The following is a 12,500-nucleotide window of genomic DNA, read 5'->3' on the forward strand; positions in this document are numbered from 1 at the left end:
CAGGTTGCCACTGATAAACCAGATATGATCTGCCCAACAGAAACTTTCCTCCTTCAAGACGACTCTGACTCCCTAGTATCTCTCCCTCATTTCTCCCTCCTCCGGTATGACAGACCTGAGACTCGTCCTGGCGGCGGAGTTGCTCTCTTCATCAAAGACTCCATTCCTCGCTCTCCATGCACTGCCCTCACTCCCCCACACTCGCAGGAGTACCTCAAGCTACGGCTTCCCCTCCACTCCCACCTCATGTTTATTTGTGTGCTGCACCGTCCACCAAACAGTGATGACTCTATTTACATCTCGCTCTCCAAAAACATGGACCAACTTCAATCCTTTCATCTCAACTCTCTCTTCCTCATATGTGGTGACTTGAATCATCATCATGCCTGTTGGCTGGGTGTGGGTACCTCTCTCACCTGCCATGGCACTTCAGCAAAATTGTTCTGCGACTCATTGGGACTGACACAATCTGTCAAATTCCCAACCCGGATCTCAACCAACAGTACTCCATTTCTTCTGGATCTGATTTTCACCAATTTCACTGAAAACATATGCTGTTCTTCCTCCTCTCCTATCGGTTCATCTGATCACATGCTTGTCAAATTAGACATCACTCTGGCTGTTATTAGAGTACCACCTCGACGCTGTTGAGTCTGGCATTTCCCTCAGGTTGACTGGCAGGGTCTTCAGGTAGCCATCAAACTTCTGGACTGGTCTCCCATCTCAATTTTCTCTGAAATCAACTCATCCTGGGAATTAGTTCAAAAAAACTTGTTCTCTCTCATGCACGGATTTATCCCATCTTGTCTTCAGTTGTCCTACCCTTCGTTCTGCCCATGGTACAACGAAGCTTGTGGCAATGCAGGTGATCTGAAACAACTTGCCTTCACCTCATGGAAGGCAAATCCAACTGAAGGCAATCTCAATTCTTTCTATAAAGCTTGGAACAAGTGTTTGTCTACCATCAAGAGAGCCAGAAAACAACATCTTTCTCATCTCAAGTCTGAACTCTCAAACCTGTCTCCCTCCTCAAGATCCTGGTGGTATCCAGTTAAGTCAGTTTCTGGTGTATGTTTCCACTCCATCCCATTCCTTACCTCAAATGTCCGCACAGCTGACACTGCACGTGAAAAGGTTGATTGCCTATACTTCGTGTTTGCTTCTAAATCTTGTGTCCCAAACCCATCGTTTTCTGGACCCCACTAACCCAGTCACACCCAGCTGTTCCTGAACTCTGTCTCCTTTTCTCCTGACAAAGTGGAGAGCTTGCTTTCAAACCTCGACTCAGATGCAACCGGTCCAGACGGCATCAGCCCACGTGTCATAAAAACCTGCTCCTCTGCTCTTGCTCACCCTCTCTCTCTGTTCTATTCACCCTCTCATTTGATCAAGGTCATCTGCCATCTGCTTGAAAATCAGCAAACATTAGCACTCTGCATAAAAAGGTGCAAAAACAGATCCCTGCAACAACAGACCAATCAGCCTTCTCCCAATCATCAGCAAGGTTATGGAATCAATCATCGCTTCAGGCATTAAATCCTTCCTCTTCTCCAATGGCTTGATTTGCGATCATCAATTTGGTTTCAGATCAGGTCACTCCACCCTGGATATGCTGCTTTTGGTCTCCCAACAATGGATGGAGATCCTCCATGCCACACATGAAATCAGAGCTATCGCCCTTGACATATCGCGTGCTTTCAATGCGGTCTGACACCCTGTCCTGCTCACCAAACTCTCTTCCAAAGCAATTTCCCCTCATGGATCACACACTTCCTCTTTTGCCACAGCCAATGTGTGGTCCTCATGGAGTTCTCTCATCCACTCTTCCTGTCAAAGTTCGAGTTCCTCAAGGCAGTGTTCTGAGCCCTGTTCTTTTATTCGTTTTCATCATTGATCTCAGCAACTCTGGAAAATCCTCTTTATCTATTTGCTGATGACTCCACCCTCTGCTGTACCATCTGTCATCCCTCAGATCAGCAACCAACAGCCTCCTCACTCTCTGCAGATCTTGGTAAAATCACAATCTGGTCCAACACGTGGAACATGTCTTTCAATCCGGACAAATCTCACACTCTCACTTTGTCTCTCCGAAAGGACCGTTTAGAACCCCCCCCTCCCCCCATCCACTTTCTCAACAATCCTCTGGGAGAAGTCCTTTCTTTCAAGCTTCTGTTTCTCACTATCTGCCATGACCTTTCCTGGGAAAGCCACATTTCAAACCTCGCCTCCAAAGCCAGTCGCTGACTGGGAATCCTTCACCGTGCAAAGTCCTTCCTCGGTCCACCTGAGCTCCTGACCACTTACAAAGCTTTTGTCCACAGCCTGATGGAGTACTGCTCTGCCCTCTGGGTTGGTGCTCTCGCCTCTCACCTTTCTCGGCTTCACGCTGTGGAGACCAAGGCATTTAGGATCATTGACATCTCCCACGATGAGGCTGAGTCTTTAGGTCTCTCACTCTCACACCACAAGCAGTTCAGTGGTCTTTCTGTCTTCTACTGTCTCCTCTCCGGTCTTGTCCTCCACCAAGTGATGAGATACATTGTGGAGGCTCATATAAGAGCTAACACACAGAACATATAACAAGGGGAGCAGGAGACAAGAGGTGCAGGAGAGGGAAGCACAAAACAGTTGTGGGGAATAGAGATATAAGGAGCTCTATGGAAGGGAGAGGGATGGGACAGGGTACACGGGGTAAACATGATGGACACTACATGGCCTTTCAGGCAGGAAAACAGGGAATTTTGAAGGAGGTGGGTTTGGGGTGGATTAACGGGTGTCAAAAATATCAAGGTTTTGGATGGGGGAAGATATGAGATGGTGGTGAATAACTGTTTTGAAGACCTGGAGGGAGGGGTGGGATAGAAGAGAGTGTGGGAGTTTGTTCCAGAGGTTGGAAAAAAGAGGAATGAAAGAGTGAAGGTGAGCAGTGGTTCTTGATTTTGGCAGTTTCACCAGAAGGGGGTTTTTGGTGGACCTGAAGCACCCTGCTGAAATATAGGGGAGACAGAGCAGGGAGGGCAAGGCCAGAGAGGAGACAGAAAGACCACAGACCTCCCTGCGGTGAGTGAGTGAGTGAGTGAGTGAGTGAGTGAGTGAGAGTCCCAAAGACTCAGGTTCATCACGGGAAATGCCAATACATTTTGTGTTGGATATTAATTTGTGCTCAAGAAAATGCATCACCACAACCTTTTGAAATCACCCAGTTTCATTTCAAGGTACGAACACCAATTTAATGAATATTCCTAATTTATCCCAAAATTGATTATGATATGATTTTAATTTATTTTTAAACTGCGACAGCCAATCTCTTGAAAGCACTACTTGAAGATAACATGAGCGAGGGTACAATCCTGTTGGACTTTTTTGAATGCCTGTTAAAAGCTGTTACCATTTTCAGTTTATTTTCCACTCAAGCCTAATTCAAAAAATATTATCTTAATATTCGTGAATTAAAAGAAAATGTAAATGATCGGATTAGACTTAAGTGCAGTTTTCAAGTTTAGATAATGTCAAAGGTTAACCTTAAAAAATGTTAATGATTAAACTAAAGACAAGCTATTTTGATGTACGAGGGGGCCTGTTAGTCCATTGGACCAAATTTTCATTGGTCTTCGTGGCTTTGTGTGTTTTTGCTTGTTTGAACAAAAACAATAGGTTTCCCAGCCTGGAAGCCATTTCACTGCAATAATAATAATGATCATAACAATAATAACTAGAGGTCTTTCGGGGTTTTGATTGTCTTGAGGGTCTTTGGGGTCAAAAAGGGTCTTCAACGTTCGAAGGGGTTTCAGCATTCTAAAGGCTCAAAAGATGCATTCCAATAGTGTACGTACATATGTAATTAATAGACACAAAAAGCATACACACACACACACACACACACACACACACACACACACACACACACACACACACACACACACACACACACACCTCATCAATTTCTGGTAGATGAGCTCATCAGCCGTACACAATACTCCTTCAGCTATTACGATATTCCTCAAAACATTCCAAAAGCAGAAAAAAATCTGAAAACCTACTCCGTGGGAGTATCTCCTGTGCAGCTTCCCTTCGCAGGGCAACTCACCGGATGGCAGGATTGGGGCAAAGCCTTCAGGAACCCCAATCTTTGATGATAGGAGGGAAACCACGGGGTAACATTCCCAGGTCAGATTGTGGGAGAGTGTGTCAGGGTGGTGATGAGGTTTCATCCACCAGACGGCGGTTTCCTTGGGTTAACCTGGGGCGGTCCCTTCGGGTGGGTGCCTGGAATGTCCGAAGAGAGGATGACCACCTGTCTTTGTTATCATCTGAGCTCAAGCGTTTGGACATCGGTATTGCAGCTCTCTCTGAGGTTCGGAGACCGGATTGCAGCGACATCATGGCGGGTGGTTACACCTACTATTGGTCGAGTCACTCTGATGGTTACCATGCCCAAGGAGTTGCTGTAGCTGTGACCAATAAGCTGACCCCAATGATAATTGAGGTACAACCGGTCAATGAGCGTATTATGAGACGAAGGACTTGTCACTCCTTGGGTGTCATTTCCCTGGTCTCTGTATATGCTCCAACGGAGGCGAGTGATCTCACCGCGAAGGATGCATTCTAGATGCCACGCTCAAGTCTGTGGTTGATCAGTGCTCCAGGTGAGATACTCTTATAGTTTGGGGAATTTCAATGCATCGACTGGAATTGATAGGGATGGTTCGGAGACATGTGTTGGTCCCCATGGATCTGGAACTGTGAACCAGAATAGCACTATGTTCCTTGACTTTGCAAGATGTCATGGATATAGGGCAGCTGTTTCATGTTTTCAGCGCCCTCAAGCTCATCGCTGGACTTGGTATTTCAACACTGGCGGTGTGGCAAAGAGAGTGACCATGTGCTTGTTGATGGTCGCTGGAGGAGGATCCAGAACAGCAGAGTCTACCGGAGTGCTCAATTCCTCAATCCTGACCACCGGCTTGTTGTAGCAACTCTTAAGTTGCAGCTTGATTCCAGGAGAATGGTACCATCCCAGCCGAGGCTGGATATTGGCAACCTCAAGGTTGAGAGGGCAGCTAAGGAGTTTGTGAATTGGCTGAGTGGAGATTTGGGCGGTCTGAGTGCTTTGAGGGATCGTGAAGAGTTGTGGAGTGCCTTCAAGACCACCATCCTTGATGTTGCTGGCAGATTTCTTGGGACTCACCAGAGAGCGAAGAATAATTTTTTTCTCTCAAGGGACACTGGATACCATTACCCAGGGTCGCAGGGCCAGGCTGAATGGCAGAGCTGAGCTGTTCAGGGAGAAAGGGCGTAAAACTGTATGTGCACTAAGGGTGGACAAGGAGGCCTGTGTGCGAGGAATCTGTGAGGGGGTAGAGCATCACCTGCGGTCAAGTGATTCTCATCCTGCTTACAGGGGAATTTGCGCATTGCGTTCATCCAAGCCCATCCCTCGGTGTACTGCAGTTAGAGCAGAGGGTGGTGGGCTCTTGACAGAGGAGTCCAAAGTGCAGGCCCGCTGGGCCGGTTACTTTGAGCGGCTGCACCCCGCTGATTCACGAGCTGTCGAGTTGGATGTCAGGGTGTTTGAATCCCGATTGCTGACCCTCCAATCAACTGTGGCCCACCTTCTTTTGTGGAAACACAGGTTGCGGTGAACCGGTTGAAATGGGGAAAAGCTCCAGGGATCTGTGGCATCCATGCTGAACTTCTCAAGGCTGGTGGAAATGCACTCGTGTCATTGCATGCAGTTATGTGCTCTGCCAGGAACACAGGCATCATCCCAACTGACTGGAAGAGGGGCCTTGTTGTCCCTTTCTGGAAAGGGAAGGGTGATCGCCAAGACTGCAACAACTACCGAGGGGTGACGCTGCAATCAGTGCCGGACAAGGTCTTTGCTCGGATAATTATTGATCGGGTTTGCCACCATCTGCTTGAACACCAGCATCTAGAACAGTCAGGCTTTACACCAATGAGGTCAACGATTGACCGTATCCTTGCTCTTCGTGTCCTCACCGAACGCAGGCGAGAGTTTCGGCAGTGTCTGCTTACAGCCTATGTTGATCTCTGTAAAGCGTTCGATACAGTGAATCGGGATGCCCTCTGGAGGATTCTTGGTCTTTGTGGGGTGCCATCAAAACTGATCGATCTGATGTCTGAACTATACTCTGGTACTGAGCGTGCTGTGAGATGTGGTCGTACCATCTCTGACTTATTTCCACTTGTTACTGGAGTTTGTCAGGGGTGTGTACTTTTCAGCACTTGTGGGGACTAGATTCTGTGGAGGATGTCAAAGAGTTCAATCTGCGGTGCATCATTTGGGAATGTCAAGATCTCTGACCTTGATTTCGCAAATGATGCGGTCATCTTTGTGGAGACTCGAAATATCCTTTTGGGGGCCCTCGCGGTGCTGAATGAGGAGTTGGAGCCGCTGGGATTACGGGTTTCCTTGGTCACAACAAAGATCCAGGCTTTCAATGACATATTGGATGATGCTATCCTGTCTGTACCTGTTTGTGGCGACGATGTTGAGATCACCGAGAGATTCGCTTCCCTTGGCAGTATTTTTCATGTCTCTGCTGACTGTGAGCCAGAGGTCAACAGATATCTAGGTTGGGCCTGGGGAGTCATGCATTTACAGGATCATGGGTTGTGGCGCTGCCGGTACCTGCATGGGAGGACGAAAGTCCGAGTCTTCAGGTCCTTGGTGCTTCCAGTCTTTTTTTTTTCTTTTTTTTTGTATGCCTTGTCGAGGCTCATATGAGAGCTAACACACAACACACAGCAAGGGGGGCATAACACAAGAGGGGTGGGAATGGGAAGGACAAAACAGTGGGGAACAGAGACATTAGGAGATCTGTGGAAGGGAGAGGGGATGGGGCGGGGAACATGGGGAATACAAGATGGACATGACAGGGACTTTTAGGAAGGAAAGCAGGGAATTTGAAATAGTAGGGCTTGGGTGGATTATCGGGGGTAGAAAAGATCGAGGATTTGGATGGGGGATGATAAGAGGTGGTGGTGACCAGCTGTTTTGAAGGCCTGGAGGGAAGAATGGGATTGAATAGAGTGAGGGAGTTTATTCCAAAGGCGGGAAAAAGAGGAATGAAAGAGTGAAAGTGAGCAGTGATTCGTGATTTTGGTAGTTTTACCAGAAGGGGGTTGTTGGCGGATCAAAAGCACCCTGTGGAAATGTGGTGGGGACAAATCACAGAGAGAGCAGGGGGGGTGAGGCTGGAGAGGAAAAGGCAGAAGACAGAAAGACCACTGACCAGCCTGCGCTGAGAGAGTGAGAGGCCCAAAGACTCAGCAGAGAGAGCGGGGGGGGGGGGGGGTCATTCGGATCATTGGCAGGAGATGCCAATGATCCGAAATGCCTTGGTTTCGTATCTCATCACCGCGAGGGCCCCCAAAAGGAAATGCCTTGTATCTCATCACTTGGTGGAGGACAAGACCGGAGAGGAGACAGTAGAAGACAGAAAGACCACTGAACTGCTTGTGGTGTGAGAGTGAGAGACCTAAAGACTCAGCCTCATCGTGGGAGATGTCAATGATCCTAAATGCCTTGGTCTCCACAGCGTGAAGCCAAGACATGTGGGAGGCAGGAGCACCAGCCCAGAGGGGAGAGCAGTACTACATCAGGCTGCAGACGAAAGCTTTGTAAGTGGTCAGGAGCTCAGGTGGGCCGAGAAAGGACTTTGCACGTTGGAGGATTCCCAGTCAGCGACTGGCTTTGGAGGTCAGGTTTGAAATGTGGCTTTCCCAGGAAAGGTCATTGCAGATAGTGAGACCCAGAAGCTTGATAGAAAGGACTTCTTCCAGAGGATTGTTGAGAAAGTGGATGGGCGGAGGGGGGGGGGCGGTTCTAAACTGTCCTTTCGGAGAGACATGGTGAGAGTGTGAGATTTGTCCGGATTGAAAGACATGTTCCACGTGTTGGACCAGTTTGTGATTTTATCCAGACCGGCAGTGAGCGAAGAAGCTGCTGCTTGCCGGTCTGAGGGATGACAGATGGTACGGCAGAGGATGGAGTCATCAGCAAAGAGATATAGAGGATTTTCCAGAGAGTCAGAGAGATCATTGATGAAAACCAGAAAAAGAACAGGGCCCAGAACGCTACCTTGAGAAACTCCAGCCTGGACTGGAAGAGCGGATGAATGAACTCCATTTCGGGCCACACGTTGACTGCGACAGGAGAGGAAGTCTGCGAGCCATGAGTGGAGATGGCTTTGGATACCATAGGAAGAGAGTTTGGTGAGTAGTGCAGGGTGCCAGACTGTGTCAAAAGCAGGTGATATGCCCAGGGATATGGGTCGGATTTCCTGTCTGGCATTGAGGACCTCCATCCATTGTTGGGAGAGCAGAAGCAGCATATCCAGGGTAGAGTGACCTGGTCTGAAACTAAATTCATGATTGGAAATCAAGCCATTGGAGAAGAGGAAGGATTTAATGTCTGAAGCGATGATGGATTCCATAACCTTGCTGATGATTGGGAGAAGGCTGATTGGTCTGTAGTTGCAGGGATCTGTTTTTGCACCTTTTTATGCAGGGCAGTAATGTTTGCTGATTTCCAAGCAGATGGCAGATGACCTTGAGCAAATGAGAGGGTGAATATAACAGAGAGAGGGTGAGCAAGAGCAGAAGAGCAGGTTTTTAGGACACATGGGCTGATGCTGTCTGGACCGGTTGCAGAATTTGATTCGAGGTTTGACAGCAAGCTCTCCACCTTGTCAGGAGAAAAGGACACAGAGTCCAGGGACAGTTGGGTGCGACTGGGTAATGTGGGTAGAGAAAGTGATGGGTTTTGGACACAAGATTTAGCTGCAAACACCGAGTTTAGGCATTCAGCCTTTTCACGTACGGTATCAGCAATGCGGCCATTTGAGCGAAGGGAGGGGATGGAGGGGGAACATAGACCAGAAACAGATTTGATTAGATGCCACCAGGATTTTGAGGAGGGAGAGAGGTTTGAAAATTCACTTGAGCTGAGAAAGATGTTGTTTTCTGGCTCTCCTGAGGGTGGATACACACTTGTTCCAAGCTTTTTGGAAGGAACTGAGATTACCCTCAGGTGGGTTTCCTTTCCGGAAGGCAAAGGCAAGTTGTTTCAGGGCAACTGCCTCACCACAAGCTTCAGTGAACCAAAGGCGGGAGGAAGGGGAGGACAACTGAAGACGAGAGGGAATAAATCTGTGCATGAGGGAGAGCAAGTTTCTTTGAAAGAATTCCCAGGTTGAGTTGATGTTGGAGAAAGTAGAGATAGGAGACCAGTCTATAAGTTTGAGGGCTGCTTGGAGACCCTGCCAGTCAGGTTGAGAGAAATGCCAGACTCGACGGCGGTAAGGTGGTTCTCTGATAATTGCCAGAGAGATGTCCACTTTGACAAGGACGTGGTCAGAATTACCGATTGGAGCAGAGGAAGAGCAGCAGATATTGTCAGGGAAGTTTGTCAAAATCAGATCCAGAAGAGATGGAGTACCATTGGTTGAGATCCGGGTCGGGAAGTTGACCGATTGAGTCAGTCCCAATGAGTCGCAGAAAGCTTTTGCTGAGGTGCCATGACAGGTGAGAGAGGTACCCACACCGAGCCAACTGGCGTGATGACAATTTAAGTCGCCACATATGAGGAAGAGAGAGTTTGAATGAGAGGATAGAAGTTGGTCCATGTTTTCGGATAGTGAGGTGTAGATGGAGTCATCAATGTTTGGTGGACGGTACAGTACACATATAAACATGAGGTGGGAGTGGAGGGGAAGCCGTTGCCAGAGGTATTCCTGGGGGTGTGGGGAAGTGTGGGCAGTGCATGGACAGTTTTGGTGGATGGTACAGTACACATATAAACATGAGATGGGAGTGGAGGGGAAGCCGTAGCCAGAGGTATTCCTGGGGGTGTGGGGGAGTGAGGGCAGGGCATGGACAGTGAGGAATAGAGTCTTTGATGAAGAGAGCAACTCCTCTACCAGGACGAGGCTCAGGTCTGTCATACCGGAGGAGGGAGTAACCAGAGAGAGATACTTGGGAGTCAGACACGTCTTGGGGGAGGAACGTTTCTGTTAGGCAGATCATGTCTGGTTTGTCAGTGGCAACCTGAATGGAAAGATCTGAAAGGTTTGAGTGAAGGCCCCGGATATTTGAGGTCCACACTGTTAATGAAGAGGGAGGGGAGGAGGCTTTGGGTGCAGGGGGTGGGAGGGGAGGGGGAGGGTAGGACAAGGGATGAGAGGGGAGGTAAGGAGGGTTGTTGAAAGAGTGTCGGGGATTGCAGAATAGCTCGGGGCGAGGGCCGGATGAGGAGGAGAAAAGGCTCTGTGGTGCTGGGGGAGAGGGATTACAAGAGAGGGGGAAGAAGGCAGTTGAGGATTTGAGGAGGTGGAGTGAAGAGATGTGGGTGAGAGGGCAGTGGAAGGAGGCAGCTTTGTGGATGAGAGGGGGGGCAACTTTGAGAAGGATGAGTGAGGGGGGTGAATGGTGGGAGAAAGGTGAGGGGGGAGTTTTTGAGAGAGGTGAGAGGAAGGCTTGGAGGGAGAATAGTGTGATGGTTGCTTTGAGAGTGAAGGGTGAGAGGGGTGAGTTGGCACTGAAATTGGAAAAAAAGAATGGTTGTTGGAAAAAATTGGAAAAAGTTTTGCTCTATGGATGTGAGACTTGGACTCTGACCAGTGATCTGAGATGGAGACTTAATTCCTTTGGGATCAGGTCTCTTGAGAGAATCCTTGGCTATTTCTGGTCAGACTTTGTGTCCAATGAGCGGTTGCTGAGGGAGACTCAAATGAGATTTGCTCCCTGCATAGTCTGTGAGCATCAGCTGTGGCTGTGTGGACATGTGGCTCATTTTCCTGACGCTGATCCTGCTCACCAGATTCTCTCAGCGAGGGAGCCTCGTGAGTGGAGAAGGCCAATGCACCGACCGCGTGCCTCATGTTGCAGCAGGTTGATCAGCATCTCAAGGAGATGGGGATGGTCTCGGCATCTGCCTGGCCTACGGGATGGCCAGATGGAGGCTCCTGGAGTACCGGCGGAAAGGAGACGCAGCGATGCGCTTCTCTGGCGCATGCTTCCATACCTGACTTGACCTATTTTGATACAATTCATCACAGTAAAATGGAAAGCAGTGTCAACACATAAATGATTGATGATATATAATAATATTGTGTGGGCAGAATCCTCCCAACAGGACGTAATCACACCCGGGGGTGTTTACTGTCGTACGCTGTAGCTGCAACCTCAAGAATAGCTGAACTATTACCTTTCTTGCACAAGCTCGTGCCGAGCGGTTGTCGCCGGCCTGTGATTGAGTTGAGTTTATTACCACACTGGTTATAAAACAGGATTACTATAAATTTAGCTCTTCGGAGATCCCAAATTAACCCAATCATTCATGTGACAAAATGACGGCAACACGAGGCAACCGTTTCTTTTGAGATAGATCGATTATAATTTATGAGAGAAGACTCAGCAAACACCAATCCTGAATGCAGAAACACAAGATGATCACTATTTTCCCTAATATGCCAAATTTGCACACCCAAGAACCTGACGGGATAGAGGTAAAGGCAAATGGTGAAGAACAGTTGGAGCCTGAGAGTCAGCATGAGCCAATGGCTAGAAGTAGGGTGGCTGACATTATGCGAGCTGGGCCGAGAGCACCAGAAAGACTGAGCAAAGAGACAAGCAAAAGCGTTAGGGCAGGTAAAGAGACATCCCCTTCCCCACCCCCGACAACATCCTCCTCACCTAATCATAGGCTACATGGAACTCTCTGCTCCAGGACCAACACCAGTTACTGCCCAGGAGTTCCACCAATCACAATCTGAGGCTCTGAGGAAACCCCACCTGAGGCCCTACTTCCAGAGGATGTTCATGAATACAGCCTTGGCAGCTAACCCCAGGCCTTCCCACATGCTGGTGTACAACTGTAGATGAGGGGTCATCCTCTGGTGGTGGAAAGCGAACGTGCCATGTCATCCCTATCCTGCCCACCCCGACCTGGTAGAACAAACACACGGGACACCGTAATCCAGCTATTCTAAATTGGACAATACCCATCCTCTCGCAGTCAACACTAACAATTCCTTATCCAAAAAAAACACTAATACAGGTATAGTTCTATAGCTACTCTGACATAAATGGTGTCTTCGGCTTTAATCTCACTATCCCCATCCCCCCCCCCCCCACCCCTGTGTCGGAGTGGTGACCCGTCCCGTATTGTTCCCAATAGCCAAGGAGACTGCTTTGGCAGCACTAACGCTCTGCACAGAGTATGGTCCCAATCTCCTCCTCCTCCCCCCACCCCCCTCCTCATAAACATAACTATAATAAAAGCCAAAAAATAATTTTGTTCTCCAGATAATCCACATGTTGATTTTCCTGGGATGAAAATGTTTGCAATGCACCTTTTGTTATATGAACAACCTTCAAATCTTAATTGCTTGAAGGGAAGCCTGCAGATCTTGAGTTAATTTTTCCGACCAACTCAGACTAGTTTACCGAGTTTTCTACCGGTGGCATCAATTGTT

At 48.5% G+C, this 12,500-nt stretch overlaps 1 protein-coding gene and 1 pseudogene across 4 annotated transcripts in view; one reads left to right on the forward strand and one right to left on the reverse strand.

Annotated features, from left to right (window-relative positions):
- KCNH6 (potassium voltage-gated channel subfamily H member 6) overlaps nucleotides 1-12,500 on the forward strand; it is a 556,858-nt gene that overhangs the window by 234,492 nt on the left and 309,866 nt on the right. The window lies entirely within an intron of this gene.
- LOC147030570 (uncharacterized) overlaps nucleotides 1-12,500 on the reverse strand; it is a 161,132-nt pseudogene that overhangs the window by 11,206 nt on the left and 137,426 nt on the right.

The sequence above is a fragment of the Eptatretus burgeri genome, chromosome 3 (genome assembly GCF_056783735.1).
Source record: "Eptatretus burgeri isolate ZD-2024b chromosome 3, Ebu_testis_v1, whole genome shotgun sequence".
In the NCBI taxonomy this organism is placed as follows: domain Eukaryota; kingdom Metazoa; phylum Chordata; class Myxini; order Myxiniformes; family Myxinidae; genus Eptatretus; species Eptatretus burgeri.